Source organism: Rhincodon typus, chromosome 36 (genome assembly GCF_021869965.1).
Source record: "Rhincodon typus isolate 14 chromosome 36, sRhiTyp1.1, whole genome shotgun sequence".
In the NCBI taxonomy this organism is placed as follows: domain Eukaryota; kingdom Metazoa; phylum Chordata; class Chondrichthyes; order Orectolobiformes; family Rhincodontidae; genus Rhincodon; species Rhincodon typus.
This window is the reverse complement of record NC_063367.1, coordinates 2073901-2083571: the sequence shown is the minus strand read 5'-3', so window position 1 is coordinate 2083571 and position 9671 is coordinate 2073901. Positions and strand designations below refer to the sequence as shown.

Genomic DNA, 9671 nt, shown 5'->3' with positions numbered 1-9671 from the left:
CAGCAGGCCAAGTAGCATCAGAGGAGCAGGAAGGCTGACATTTCAGGTTGAGACCCTTCTTCAGCTTTCCTGCTCCTCTGATGCTGCTTGGCCTGCTGTGTTCATCCAGCTCTACACCTTGTTATCTCAGATTCTCCAGCATCGGCAGTTCCTACTATCTCTCGCCATCACTGAGACTCGCTTTGTATTCCAAATTTATTAATTGAATTTAAATTCCACCAGCTGCTATGCTGGGATTTGAACCCATGTACCCAAAGCATGTCTGAACAAATGGATTACTAACCTGTGTAAGCACACTGTCCAAGGCCAAGATATATTAGAATCCCAACAGTGCAGAAAGAGGCTATTCGGCCCATGGAGTCTGCACTGATCCTCCAAACAGCATCCTACCCAGATCAAGTCCCCACCCTATCCTCATAACCTTGTATTTCCCATGGCCAATCCACATAGCCTGCTCATCCCTGGATACTACAGGACAACTTAGCATGCCCAATCCATCTAACCTGCACATTCTGGAGGGTTTGAGCTATAGGGAGAGACTGAATAGGCTGGGTCTTTTTTCCATGGAACATCGGAGGCTGAGAGGTGACCTTATAGAGGTTCATAAAATCATGAGGGGCACAGATAGGATGAATAGCCAAGATCTTTTTCCGAGGATAGGGGAGTCCATAACCAGAGGGCGTAGATTTAAGGTGAAAGGGGAAAGATTTAAAAAGGAACTGGGGGGGTAACTTTTCCACGCAGAGGTGTTGCATGTATGGAATGAGCTGTCAGAGAAAGTGTGGAGGGAGTATATTACAACATTTAAAAGGCATCTGGATGGGTATATGAATAGGAAGGGTTGAGAGGAATATGGGCCAAATGCTGGCAAATGGGACTAGGTCAGATTGGGATGTCTGGTCAGTGTGAATGAGTAGGACCAAAGGATCTGTTTCCATGCTGTAAGACTCTGTCTTTGGACAGTGAGAGGAAACTAGAGCACCTGGCAGAAAACCACAGGGAGGTCGTGCAAACTTCACATAGACAGTTACTGTTTCTGCACTCTCCCTGAAGCATTCCCATTTATCCTATAGTGTGGCACCCACAATGGCCACAAGATGACGACTTACTTTGACGAAACCTGCAGAGGTCTGGAAGTATCACTTCCTGGAATTGCTGAATAATTTGCTCCACAATTTGGCGATCGCTTCCCTCTCCCGGTGTGTAAAGATACTTGTCCAGCAAGTGAATGTTTGAGAGCTTCCACAGGAAATCCAGCCACTGCAAACTCTTCATGTTAGGATGTTGGAATTCCTGCCAATGAGAGAAATCCATTACCTTGTTCCACCCAATATATCCAACAGATTGTCTGATCGCAATCTTACCTCAGGATTTGCTGTGAAATTCTGCTTCCTGCACATTTGAACATCAACCACTCCTAGTTCAGCTCCTAGAGTCAGAGAATGAACAGGGCACAGAACGAAGCCATTCGACACATTGAGTCTGTACCCTCCGAAGATTTATCTAATCAGTTCCATCACATCTTCGCTCTATTTCTGTAGCCCTGTAAGTTTGTTTTCCTCAAGGCTCTATCTCATTTTCCTTTGACCTCATTAATCATCTCACCTTCCACCAGCACATAAGCAACAGTTGTGTCTTATTAGCAATTGCTAAAAAGATGTCCCCTTGCCCTTACACCTTCAAATAATGGGATCAGCATCTTTTGAACTAGCCTGTCATCATCTTGTCTATCTCAATCAATTCTCCTCTCAATCTCCTTTACTTCTGTTAGAACAATTGATCCAAATTAGAAAGTCACTCGATTAGATTAGAAATTCCCTAGCATTAGGCTCAGTAGTTAGCCTTGCTGCCTCACAGCACCTGGGACCCGGATTTGATTCCAGCCTTGGGTGACTGTCTGTGTGGAGTTTGCATGTTCTCCCCGTGTCTGTGTGGCCTGCCTCTGGGTGCTCTGGTTTCTTCCCTACAATCCAAAGATGTGCAGTTTAAGTGGATTAGCTGTGCTAAATTAGTCCAGGGTGTGCAGGATCGGTGGATTAGACATGGGGCCAGGGTGGGTCTGAGTGGGATGCTCTTTAGTGGGTCAGTGCAGGCTGAATGGCCTGTTTCTGCACTGTAGGGATTCTAGGATTCAAACAAACTCAGCTTCTCCGACCCAGCCTTGTAACTGATATTTCCATTAGAACATTCTGCACCCTGTCAAGGAGTCTGACATCATCCTAAATTGTGAACACTTGAACTAGACACTGTCACCATAACTGTCCCAGCATTTTAACATTTCAAAATATTTCCAATTCTTTTTTCAGACAGTACTTCTAAAAATGAAGCTCAAGGCTTCATATACCCTGTGAATACTTCGTTAATCTATCCTACCATCTTTAAAAATCAATGCAGATGTATCCATGGTCTCCTCTCCCCCCAAGGTCATTAGGTCTTAGGAATGCAAAGTAGCGGAGACCTTTCAGCTTCTTATTCCTGCTTTGCTATTCAATAAGGATCGTGACTGATCTGACTGCAGCCTCGTATTTTCTGCCTGCCAATCCTTCACTTTCCCCTTCCCAATAATCCTTGACTCCCTACTAGATGAAAAATCTGCACACTCTTCAGAACTGTGTTCTTTCGTCTTTATGTCCTCTCAATCCTTTCTGCCAAAATACATTGCATCACACGTCTTTGTGTTAAATTCTACCGGCCCCTTGTCTGCTCATTCTGGTGGTCTATCTCATCCTGCAGCAGGCATTTCAAATTGTCCTCAAAGCTTAAATTTGATGTAAATTTGGAATATTAGTCTGTATTCAAATTCTAGGTTTCTTAGATCAAAAAATACCACTGGCCCTTTTTGAACACCATTGTCTACCCAGTCTGAAAAATAACCACTTACCACTGTCCTGGCTTCCTGTCCTTAACCAAAATTTTACTGTAATATGAAACTAATTCAACAATTGCACGCCTCAGTTTTGTTAACCAGCCTTTCAAGTGGTACTTCGTTTACTTAAAATCCACATAATAACATTCACTGCCTTCCCTTCATCCACGCCATTACTACAACAAAAGAATTCAATCAGGTTAGTCAAATGTGATCTACCTTTTGCAAATCCACACATCTCTTTAATTACCTCAAACCCCTCCAAGTGCCTGTTGATATTTACCCAGCAAATTGTTTCTAAAACCTTACACCTATGTTAAACTGATTGGTCTGTTGTTACTAGGGTTGCCCGATGCCCTTTCTTGAAGAGGGGTGCAACATTTGCCCAGCTTTAACCCTCCAGCACCACCCCCTTACCTCAGAACGACTGAAAGATTATGACAAGACCTGTTGATTTCCTTTAGCAATCTGGAGCCAGCTCAACCAGCCGATCCACTATCTCCTTGTGATTAATTTTCATATCATCCATTAGCTCTGCCAACTCCACTTCAAACAACATTTTAAGAAGAAAGAACACAGAACAATACAGCACAGGAACAGGCCCTTCAGCCCTCCAATCCTGTGCTGCCACATTTTGCCCTTCCATACTGAAACTGCCTTCACTTACAGGATCGTATCCCTCTATTATCCTTCCAATTCATGTATTTCTCCAGGTACTTCTTGAATGCTGCTACTGTGCCTGCTTCCACCACCTGCTCTGGCAGCATGTTCCAGGCACTCACCACCCTTTGTGTGAAAAACTTGTTTTGCACATCTCTTTTAAACTCCCCCTGCAACTTGAACCTATGTCCCCTAGTCATTGACCCCTCCACTCTGGGAAAAAGCCTCATACTTTCCACTCTCTCTGTGCCATTCACAATCTTATAAACTTCTATTAGGTCCCCGTTCGCCCTCCTGCATTCCAGTCAAAACAAACCCAGTCTATCCAAGGAGATAGTAAGAACTGCCAATGCTGGAGTCAGATAACACAGTGTGGAGCTGGAGGAGCACAGCAGGCCAGGCAGCATCAAAGGAGTATATCCAACCTTTCTTCATAGCTAAAATCCCCCTTAGCAGGCAACATTCTGGTAAAGCTTTTCTGTACCCTGTTGGAAGCATCCACAGCCTCCTGGTAGTGTGGTGACCAGAACTGTACACAATATTCCAAGTGTAGCCTAACTAAAGTTCTATAAAGCTGCAGCATAACTTATCTATCCTTATACTCAATGCCCCTTCCAATAAAGGCAAGCATGCTTTAGGCCTTTTTTACTACCCTACCTACCTGTGCTACCACTTTCAGTGATCTGTGGACCTGCTCACCCAGATTTGCCATGCTCTGTATAATTTCAACCTGTATTTGACCTGCCAAAATGCATCACCTCACATTTGTCTCGATTACACTCCATCTGCCATTTTTCTGCCCATGCCTCCAACTAATCTATATCCTGCTGTATCCTCTTACAGTCCTCCTCACTATTGGTAACTTCAACAAACTTTGATTCGTCCTCAAACTTACTAATTAGACCAGCCATGTTTTCCTTCAATTACGTAGTTCATGAGCAGCAGAGGTCCTAGCTCTAATACCTGTGGAACACCACTGGTCATAACCCTTCATTCTGAAAAGCATCCTTCCACTGCTACCCTCTGTCTCCCATGACAAGTCTGTTCTGTACCCATCTTGCCAGCTCACCCCTGATACCAAGTGACTTCACCTTTTGTACCAGTCTGCTACAAGGGACTTTGTCAAAGGCTTTACTGAAATCTATATAGACAACATCAACCGCTTTTCCCTCATCAGTTGTCTTCATCACCTCATCCCATGACCAACCCTCCCTCTCAGCCCCACCTCCTTGACCTGACACAACCCGTCTATCTTATCTCTCATCTATCTGCTGCTTCCACCTCACTGACCAATCCCAACCACTGCCTACCTGCACTCACCTATCACCATCCCACCTACCTTCTCCAGCCCCACCCCTCTCTCTATTTATTTCAGAGCTCCCTTCCCCCTCCCCCATTTCTGAAGAAGGGTCCAGACCTGAAACGTAAGCTTTCTTCGCTCCTCTGATGCTACCTGGCCTGCTGTGCTTCTCCAGATCCACACTGTGTTAATCTAGTCCCATTTGCCTGTGTTTAGTCCAGATCCCTCCATACCTATCCCATTCATGAATCTATCCAAATTCTTAGATTCCTACCATTCAATAAGTATCCCCTTGCATTGTTAGTCCCCCCAAAATGCATTACCTCTCGCCTTTCATAATTAAATTTTATTTGCCACTGTTCAGCCCATCTGACCAGCCCATCTATATCATACTAAGTCTAAGGCTTTATTCCTCGCTAGCTACTGCACCATCAGTTTCTGTGTTGTCTGTGAACTCTCCTACACTTATGTCTAGATCATTAATATACACATCAAACTGCAAGGGACCCAGCATCAAACCCTGTGGTACACCATTGGACACAGGCTTCCAGTCATAAAGACACCGTTTGACTATCACTCACTGCTTACTGCCACTCAGCTAATTTTGGATCCAGTTTGTCAAATTACCCTTAAACCATGGGCACTTAGCTTCTTAACTAGTCTGCCCTGCAGGACCTTGTCAAAAACCTTACTAAAGTCTATGCACCCTCATACATACATAGTTACAGCTTTGAAAAATTTAATAAAATCTGTTAGACAAGATCTCTCCCTTTAAAGCCATGCTGACTATCCTCTCCAATTGGAGATTAATTCTGCCCCTCAGACTCCTTTTACAATAATTCCTCTAATGCAGATGTTAGACTGACTGGCCAGTGGTTTCCAAGCTTATCTCTATCACTCTTCTTGAATGATACCGCATTAGTTACCCTTCATTTCTTCCGGCCCCTCTCCTGCATCAAAAAGAAGATAGTTTGAAGCAGCTTTGATCTGTTCCATATGGAGGGAGAATTGACCTGAACAACACAAACAGCTTGATCTGTATCACAGCTTCCCTCGGTTGCCTGCATAAACCTTTATAAAGACAACACTGGAGGCAAAACATCCTGACTTACTGCAAGCACATGGTTCATTCGAGCGAGGGTTTGACCAGCTTTGTACAAGATCTGAGGACCTATAGGCATTTCAGACAATGGAATTCCAGGAAGGTAGGTCAGTAACTAGACCATGTGGCTCTTAGATTGTTCCCCACCATCTGTAAGAGATGAGAGTACAGTGTTCTTGTTAAATTAGTGTGTTCTTTTGAAAGCTGAATTATATCAGTAATGTTTACAAGGATTAATCTAAGTGTGAACATTTATAAAATGTGAATTTCAGTTTTTTAAAGATGTGTGTGACTGGTCAACTGTAACCTGAACCCATCTGGAGATAGTGGTGTAGTGATGCTGGACGAGAAATCCAGAGACACAGTATAATGCTTTGACTACATGGGTTCATATTGCAGCAATGATATATAGTAGAGTTTAAATTCACTGATCTGGAATTGAAAGCACACCCCAATGATAGTGACCATGACAATTACCATTGATCATTGTAAAAAGGAAATCTGCCATTCTTATCTGGTCTGGTCTGGCCTACCTGTGATTCCAGACCATTGGGACACTTAACTGCCCTCTGAATTGGCCAAGGAAGCCATTCAAGTTCTGGGGCAATTAGGAATGAGAAACAACTGCTCATCTTTCCATTGAAGCCTACATCCAATTAAATTAAGAAGAACTAATACTGACCAAAAGTCTCCAAAGACATAATCTTGCCATCAATGTTTGGGATAGGTGTGGGTGAAGGAAATCCTTTTTAGTTCAAAAATATCATGGCTTGTGTTTGTGCTTCAATCAAATCAGCATCTTCACAGTCGACAGTGTTCATCACTTTGAGGACGTAGCTCTGACTGTGATCTCTAGTTGCCTGGTTCTCAGACACCAGGATGTGGAAGTTCTGGTCACTGTAACTGGGCATTGGTTGGACACTGGAGACCTTCAGACCATATAGTCGCTCGTGTCAGCGCAGGTTTGCTGAGAACAGGTTTCTCTGAGGAGGACATCTGAGAAACATCAAATGAGCAAAGCAAATTAAATAAGGGAATGGGATTTACTGATGGATGCAACTGATTAACTCGCTACTGTGGCATTTGCTGGAAACATCAATCATTATCCAGTACCATCTGTAGGTGTTGTTAAAGGTGTTGTTACATTGTTGTGTAAGTGTTGAAGCAGCTGTTCCTATGGGCAACTGAGTTAGAAGAGAATAGAATAGAAATTTATTGTCATGTGTACTTTCGTATGAAAAATACAGTGAAAAATTTTATAAGTCGCCCAGAACGGTGCCTACATCAATGACAGAAGTCACACGGCAATAAAAAATGTAGAATTAAGATGAAGTTCATCATAATTCAGTTAACAGCTCTTGGGCTTGGGGAAAGCCAATTAAGGAATGATGGAATACCCTGAAGATGCAGCCGGGACAGGACCGCCATTCTGGGATGGGACCGCCATTCTGAGACAAGACTGCCACACTGTGCCACCGGAATACTGGCTGGAAGCCTCAGCTGAAGAAGACCGCCATGCCAAGCAGAGGCCACCACTCCTGGACCTCCTGCAGAACCACTGGAATAATTGGACACGAAAAACCTCCACAAGGGATGAGACCTCCCTGTGAGACAAGACCACCATGCTGGGACAAGACCACCAGACCAGGAAACCACCATGCCAGGCCGAGAGTATCTTTCTCCTCCTTCAGGCACCTGGGCCTAGCTGCAGAGCTGGAGCCTTATTATAGCCTGCAAATCTGGACTGGGGGAGTCATCCCAGGATCTGTTCCTGACTCACCAGGAGACCCCGGGCTGAGTGGAGCTGTGTCCGGCAAAAATTGGCATTGCTGTCGCTTCCTTCTTCACTCACCACTCTCCAGGCTTAAAAGAAAAGAAAACAAAGAAAAGAAAAAGAAAGACAGCAAAAGTAAAAAGAAGAAAACGAGAGGAAGAAAGCCGATGGGAGCGGACAAACTCGGGATCAGCCCCCCTACTCTGCCGCCACAGTTATACACACACACACACACACATACACACACACACACAGCCATCTACACTACTGACCTCAACTCACAATGCTGCTCCCTTCTGACTTGCTGATCTTGTTTTGACATTTGGATTGGAATTCTGGGCAAGAAATTTGAAAGGCAAACTCTTTGCTGCTTAATGACTCCACCCACACATCCAACTGATTTACAGACAAACGTCTCTGTGCATATGAAAGATGGAAGACATGCTTACTTTCCTGAGAATGGAGTCCATGAACTCGTGAATACTTGTGTCGTTGGCCGTTTGGAAGATGCAATGCAAGTCCCTAGCTGAGGTTAGAAAGGAGCCAATCTTAAGAAATCTCAGTTTTGCTGCAAACTTCAGTGCCACAGGAATAGTTCTGTTTCCGAAATCCCAGGACAGTAGATCCTCCTGCAAGAGGTGGCAGATATAGGAGATCATGTTCCTAGCCATGTGAAGACCCCTGTGGCATTGACATTCACTCATCTGCAGATATCTACAAAACCTTTGATAGACCCTTTCACATCACACTGATAACACTGAAGACAGCTGAACAAATAAGAGTCAGTGCTGGCGAAAGAGCATCCTAATCTTTAATGAACACTTGACCCTCACTGAGAAGCAGAAAAGCCAGACCTGAGGATTTCTGAAGGCTTTGAAAGCACATTTTAAACTCCCCACTAATGTTACTTATGAACAACATTCCCTTTAAGCTGTGCAGCCACTGCAACATTCCCCATATGGCTATCAGCCTGCTGACATGGAACACAGCATTTACTTCTGGTTCTGAAAGCCACTGCTATGTATGAATCTTGGAGGCCCTTGCAGAAGAAAACAAACGAAAGAATGCTGCTTATGAATAGGATGTGTTCAACTACTTACCTGTTCAACAAGACGTGTGGTGATCAGTACATGATGGCACTGAAGCATCTGGCTGAGTTCTGAGAATCTGGGCAACTAAAAGATAATCACAATAGCTTCTGCAAAAGATACAATTTAGTTTACAGAGATATCATTTGAAAGTGATATATAAAGGCAAGGAGCAGATGCATATTACTGACAGAGATAGTAAGAACTGCTGATGCTGGAGTCTGAGATAACACAGTGTGGAGCTGGATGAACACAGCTGGCCAGGCAGCATCAGAGGAGCAGGAAAGCTGATGTTTCGGGTTGGGATCCTTCTTCTGAAAAGGGGTCCTGACCCAAAACGTCAGCTTTCCTGCTCCTCTGATGCTGCCTGGCCTACTGTCTTCCTCCAGCTCCACACTGCGTATGACTGACATCCTGTCAAGAGCAGCACTCCCTATGAAGAAAGTTGAGGACGTTAAATCAGCGTGTGAACTCTTCAAGATTCAACAAGAAGCAATAGCTCAGTGTGCCAACAACCCAGCAAAGACATTGAAATTTAAAGATAAGTGTCTTGTTCAAATCAAAGAATCTATGCAACTCTCCAAGAGTTTCAGAAGTTAGTGACAAGAGGATGACCTGAAAGTTCAAGGACACACCAGTTGCTATAAGAGCATATCAAGTGAACAAAGACAAAGCGATTGCCCAAGGTAGCAACCTGTACAAAGGAAATGGAGTCATTATCCCTAAGGAGTTGAGCAAAGAGATGCTGAACTACAGCCAAGCAAGCGTTTAAGGAATTGAGCCTAGTCCATTGGAACACATTAGCAAGTGCTTTCTACAAACATCAAGTTAAACAAGCCAAAGAACCACTCATGACTGATGACATGCTGACCAAACTGGGT

At 44.0% G+C, this 9671-nt stretch overlaps 1 protein-coding gene and 1 pseudogene across 3 annotated transcripts in view; one reads left to right on the top strand and one right to left on the bottom strand.

The window, feature by feature from the left end:
- The window catches only part of LOC109921001, a 12454-nt pseudogene extending 5530 nt beyond the window's left edge, over positions 1-6924 (bottom strand).
- LOC109925458 (hydroxylysine kinase-like) overlaps positions 1-9671 on the top strand; it is a 75484-nt gene that overhangs the window by 30934 nt on the left and 34879 nt on the right. The window lies entirely within an intron of this gene.